This window comes from Diceros bicornis, unplaced genomic scaffold (genome assembly GCF_020826845.1).
Source record: "Diceros bicornis minor isolate mBicDic1 unplaced genomic scaffold, mDicBic1.mat.cur scaffold_158_ctg1, whole genome shotgun sequence".
Lineage (NCBI taxonomy): Eukaryota > Metazoa > Chordata > Mammalia > Perissodactyla > Rhinocerotidae > Diceros > Diceros bicornis.
The window spans coordinates 701,494-707,643 of NW_026691064.1; the positions used below are offsets into that span (position 1 = coordinate 701,494).

The 6,150-nt window shown below is 37.5% G+C and overlaps 1 pseudogene; it reads left to right on the top strand.

The window, feature by feature from the left end:
- Positions 1 to 511: 511 nt before the first annotated feature.
- On the top strand, positions 512 to 1,256 carry LOC131402568 (small ribosomal subunit protein eS6-like; annotated as a pseudogene).
- The last annotated feature ends 4,894 nt before the right edge of the window (positions 1,257 to 6,150 follow it).

Here is a 6,150-nt window from a genome sequence, read left to right on the forward strand (position 1 = left end):
ACCCGGTTAGAGAGTTGGAGACAAACAAAATGAACATTGGTTGTCAAAATGCATTGATTTAATTTTTGCCCCTAAGATACCACACACAGTCAGTGAGTAAGGACTTTTGTCTTTTTTTTGGTCAGTTTGTTTCTTATGGATTCATGTTGCTTTGATCAATGTTGTTTGTGTGTCTGATCTTAATCTAAGTTTTTTGTTGTTTGACTAGTCCATCTGGTTAGACAGGATAGTGCAAAAAATTTGAAAATACTTTGGGAGTTGTCTTTTTAAATGATATTTGTTTTTATCTATTGCTTTGCTAAATTCCTACTGGCCTGGCAAAGAAGGGAAACAGAGGGAACACACAAGCAAAAATGAAGGGCACAAATGAATGAATAAATAATTGAGAGAGAAGGGATAGCTTCTCCTTAGAGAAAAATTCCAACTAATATATATAGAGGAATGAGGAAAATTGAAAGTCTTCATTAGCCTCTTTTTTTGTGGTGCCTCGGAGGTAGTCGGCTGCTTCAGGATGAAGCTGAACATCTCTTTCCCGGTCACTGGCTGCCAGAAACTCATGGAAGTGGACGATGAATGCCAACTTTGTACATTTTGTGAGAAGCGTATGGCCACAGAAGTTGCTGCTGACGCTCTGGGTGAAGAGTGGAAGGGTTATGTGGTCCGAATCAGTGGTGGGAATGACAAGCAGGGTTTCCCCATCAAGCAGGGTGTCTTGACCCATGGCCGTGTCTGCCTGCTATTGAGTGAGGGGCATTCCTGTTACAGACGGAGGAGGACTGGAGAAAGAAAGCACAAATCTGTTGGGGGTTGCATTGTGGTTGCCAATCTGAGTGTTCTCAACTTGTTCATTGTGAAAAAAGGGGAGAAGGATATTTCTGGACTCGCTGATACTACTGTGACTCGTCGTGTGGGGCTCAAAAGAGCTAGCAGAATCTGCAAACTTTTCAATCTCTCTAAAGAGGATGATGTCCGCTAGAATGTTGTGAGAAAGCCCCTAGACAAAAAAGGTAAGAACCTAGGACCAAAGCACCCAAGATTCAGCATCTTGTTCCTCCACGTGTCCTGCAACACAAACGGCGGCCTATTGCTCTGAAGAAACAGTGTACTAAGAAAAACAAGGAAGAGGCTGCAGAATATGCTGAACTTTTGGCCAAGAGAGTGAAGGAGGCCAAAGAAAAACACCAGGAACAGATTGCCAAGAGACAGGGGCTGTCCCGAAAGCTTCTACCTCTAAGTCTGAGTCCAGTCAAAAATGAAATTTTCTAAGAGTAACAAATAAGATCAGATATCCAAAAAAAAAAAAAAGAAGAAGAAGAAAGAAAATCTTCATTAGACAAACACCATAGTGATAATTATCAGAGGCAAAATATATTGAAGGATGCTAAAATTAGTGGGTAAAAGTTTGAGGAGAAGCAGGATATTTGTATAGTCTCAGTATTTCCCCTAAGATATTTATTAATGACAAGGGAAGGGGAATAATTACATGGAGAAACTTGGCAGAGACCACCATGTCTCCTGACTTTATGCTCTGAGAAGGGCACAATGCCATTTCTGTGGTGTTCTTGCCAAAAATGCATAACCTTCATCTAAACATGAGAAAGCATCAGACAAACCCAAATCGAGGGATATGCGACAAAATAACTCTACCAGTATCTCTGCCAAAGTGTCAAGGTCACGAAAGAGAGAGAAAGACCAAGGAACTATTTCAGATTGTGGGATCCTGGATTACATCCTGCATCAGAAAATGGACCTTAGTGGAAAAATGTTTCAAGTCTGTAGTTTAGTCACTAGTATTGTACCAATATTAATTTCCTGATTTTGATAACTGTACTGTGGTATGTAAAATGTTAACATTAGAGGATGCTGGATGAAAGGTATATGGAAACTACTATTTTTGCAACTTTTCTGTAATTCTGAAATTATTTCAAATTTGAAAAGTCAAGAGGGCATTTATAGCAGTTCCCTAAATAACTCTGCATAGGTGGTGGGAAAAGAAGATTTCGATGGCCTTGAAATATCTGGATAATATATCTTTCCAACTCAGTCCAATAACTCTTTACCTGGGCATATACAGTTTGAGAACTTTACCTCTTTTAAACGCATAGAAGATCATAGCCTTTTTCTATATGAAATACTCTATTTTTTCCTCATATGACATAGGCACTCAAAAAATATTTGTATAAAATGGAAATAATGATTGCTGTCCTGCTTTTCCCTGCTGAACTTACAGTGTGGTTATAAAGTGTAAAAACGATAAAGGAAGTGGAAAGTATTTTGCAGGTTGTAAGCATTGTACCGGTGTAAGGTGTTATTTTGATTATTGATGGAAAATTGTCTAAGGTATTTTTGTAATTTAGATATACATCGAATCAGTTTCTCCTCTTACTTTCTCTTTACTCTAATCACATTTCCACATTTTTACCAGGCTTAAAATTTCAAAATTGCCCTTGAAAATAAGGACTGAAGGAGAGGGGATGGGTGTCAGTTACCAAAACTCTGGCTAGTCATCTTAAAACATGCCCTTCACCTTTGTCCTTCACTTTTATTCTCTTCTATGCCGTAAGAAATTATAGACAAAAAAAGGAAAAAATTTAGAGCAGGGTAGGGCCCTAGAGTAATCTAACTCAGTTCTCTTAAACATACCTGATTATAAGAATCACATAGTGAGGTCATTTCGAATATGAATTCCTGGAACCCTGCAATCATAATCTATGGGAGGGAGCCTCAAATCTATATTTCAAAAATGAGTTTCGGCTGGTTATTATTGACAAGCAAATTTAAAAGCACTGTCATTTTATAGATAAAGAAATCGAGACAAAATGACCAAATTTATTTAAAAAATAGCATACACTATCTGGTAGATATTAATTTCTGGGATATAGTCTAGAACAGGAAACAATTTTGTAAACAACTCTAGTACGTACTTCACTAGGGGACCAAACAAAGCTGAATGCAACTAATCCTTCCTTGGGAGGAAGAGGATCAGGAAAGCCACCAGAGACTTTTGTAATACTGCACCTGCTGGGTAGACAGCAGAGGGTGAATATTCCAAGAAGAAAGGACAATATGCAGAGATACATACATGTGCATGGCATTCTCAGGGACTGGGAGTGGTCCAGTGGCCTGGACTGTGGTGTGCGGTGGTGTGGTGGTGAAGCTCAAAGAAGAAAGGCAGGCTGGGGTCAGAATTTGAAAGCCGGGAAGACCTTGCTAAAAGGTTTGTTCTTACATATCACCAGAAGCACAGGCAACAAAAGCAAAAATAGATAAGTGAGACTGCATCAAACTGAAAAGTTTCTGTGCAGCAAAGGAAACCATCAACAGAATGAAGAGGCAACCTACAGAATGGGAGAAAATATTTGCAAACCAGTTATCCAATAAAGGGTTAATATCTAAAATATATAAGAAACTCATAAAACTCAATAGCCGAAAAACTAACAACCAATTAAAAAGTGGGCTAAAAACTTGAATACACATTTCTTCAAAGAAGACATACAGGGGTCTGCCCGGTGGCGCAGCGGTTAAGTGTGCGTGCTCCGCTTCGGCAGCCCGAGGGTTTGCAGGTTTGGATCCTGGTAGCGCACCGACGCACAGCTTGTCAAGCCATGCTGTGGTGGTGTCCCATACAAAGTAGAGGAAGATGGACACAGATGTTATCCCAGGGCCAATCTTCCTCGGCAAAAAGAGGAGGGTTGGCATCCGATGTTAGGGTGCCATCCGATCAGGGCTGATCTTCCTCACACAAAAAAAAGACATACAAATGGCCAACAGGTATACGAAAAATGCTCAACATCACTAATTATCAGGGAGATGCAAATCAAAACCACAATGAGATATGACCTCACACCTGTTAGGATGTCCATTGTCAAAAAAACAGAAAATAACAAGTGTTGGTAAGGATGTTGAAAAATTGGAACACTTGTGCACTGTTGATGGTAATTAAAATGGTGCAGCCACTACAGAAAACAGTATGAGGTTCCTCAAAAAATTGAAAATAGAACTACCATATGATCCAGCCATCCTACTTTTGGATATTTATTTAAAAGAATTGAAAACAGAATCTCAAAGATATTTTGCGTTCCCATGTTCATTGCAGCATTATTTACAATAGGCAAGAGGTGGAAACAACTTACATGTTCATTAACAGATGAATGAATAAAGAGAATGCGGTACATACATACAATGGAATATTATTCAGCCTTAAAAAAGAAGAGAATGCTATCATATGCTACGATATGGATGAACCTTGAGGACATTATGCTAAGTGAAATAAGTCAGTCACAGAAGGACAAATACTGCCTGATTCCACTTACATAAGGTATCTAAAGTAGTCAAACTCATAGAAACAGAAAGTAAAATGGTGGTTGCCAAGGGCTGATGGGGGGTGGGCTGGAAGTGGGGAGTTGCTGTTCAATCCTGTATTTTCTATTTCCATTTAAATCATAACAATTAGCTAGTTTCTTGAAGTTGAATTCTCAGAATAATCTTGGACCTCTCCCTCAAGATTTTCCTTTTCTTCCTTTGTGCCTTCCTTCTTTCTCTCCTTGTTTCCTTCCTTTCCATAGTTATTTGCCAGGCGCTATATTAGTCATTGATAGTACTAGTGAAAAAGCAGATGCAGCCCCCATTCCTCACGGAGCTTATAATGTAGTGGGGAATACAGATAATAAACATAATAAATGAATAAAATAATTACAGTTTGTGAGAGGTGCCATAAAGAAAATGTATAGGGTAATATGATAGAAATTTGCTAAGATAAAGGAGCTGGAGGAGCCTAATTCAGGTAGGCCTCCTGAAACTGAGTCTTGAAGGATGAGAAAGCCAATGTCAAATGCTGCCAAAACATGAGCAATTATAAACATGAAAACTTTTTGTTCTGAAACAATCACTGTTAAGAGAAGGAAAAGATAAACCTACAGACTGAGAGAAAATATTTAGAAGTCTCATTTCTGACAAAAGACTTCATATTCATTGCATGTTCATTGCAGCATTATTTGCAGTGGCCAAGACATGGAAACAACCTAAGTGTCCACTGATGGATGAATGGATAAAGAAAATGTGGTGTATATATACACTGAAATATTATTCAGCCATAAAAAGGAATGAAATCTTGCCATTTATGACAACATGGATGGACCTTGAGGGCATTATGCTAAGTGAAATGTCAGACAGAGAAAGACAAATACTGTAGGATTTCACTTACATGTGGGATCTAAAACAAACAAACAAAAAAACAAGCTCATGCCTACAGAGAACAGATTGCTGGTTGCCAAAGTTGAGGGGTGGGGGGGTGGGCAAAGTGAGTGAAGGAGATCAAAAGGTACAAATTTCCAGTTATAAAATAAATAAGTAGTGGGGATGTAATGTACAGCATAATAACTATAGTTAATACTGTACCGCATAGTTGAAAGTTGCTAAGAGAGTAAATCTTCAAAGTTCTCATCACAAGAAAAAATTTTGTAGCTATGCATGGTGACAGATGTTAACTAGACTTATTGTGGTGATCATTTCCCAATATATACAAATAGCAAATCATTATTTTATACACCTGAAACTAATATAATGTTATATATCAATTATACCTCAATAAAATAAGACTTTTATTCAGAATGTAAAGAATTCACAAAATTCAACAAGAAATAACTCAAAAGACAGAAACATAAGTTTTGAACTGACACTTTACTCAAAAAGACATATTGATGGTAAATAATCATATGAAAAGATGCCAATACTCATGATGGAAACACAAAGTAAAATCACAATGAAACACCACTATACATCTATTAGAAGGTAAAAAAAAAAAATCCTGACACTACCAAGTGTTGACAAAGATGTGGAACAACTGGAATCCTCATGCTTTGCTGATAAGACTATAAAACAGTATGGCCACTTTGAAAAACTGTTTAATAGTTTTTTTAACAAACAAATTTAAACATATACAGTGCTTATATGTTTACTTATTCTTATATGGGAGTAGCAGTCTTACTCCCAAATATTTACCCAAGAGAACTAAAAACTTATGTGCACACAAAAATCTGTACACGCATGTTTATTTCAGCTTTATTTTTAATTGTTAAAACTTGGAAACAACTCCAATGAGAATAAAGGAATCAACAGTTTGTGGTATATCTATACACTGGAATACTACTT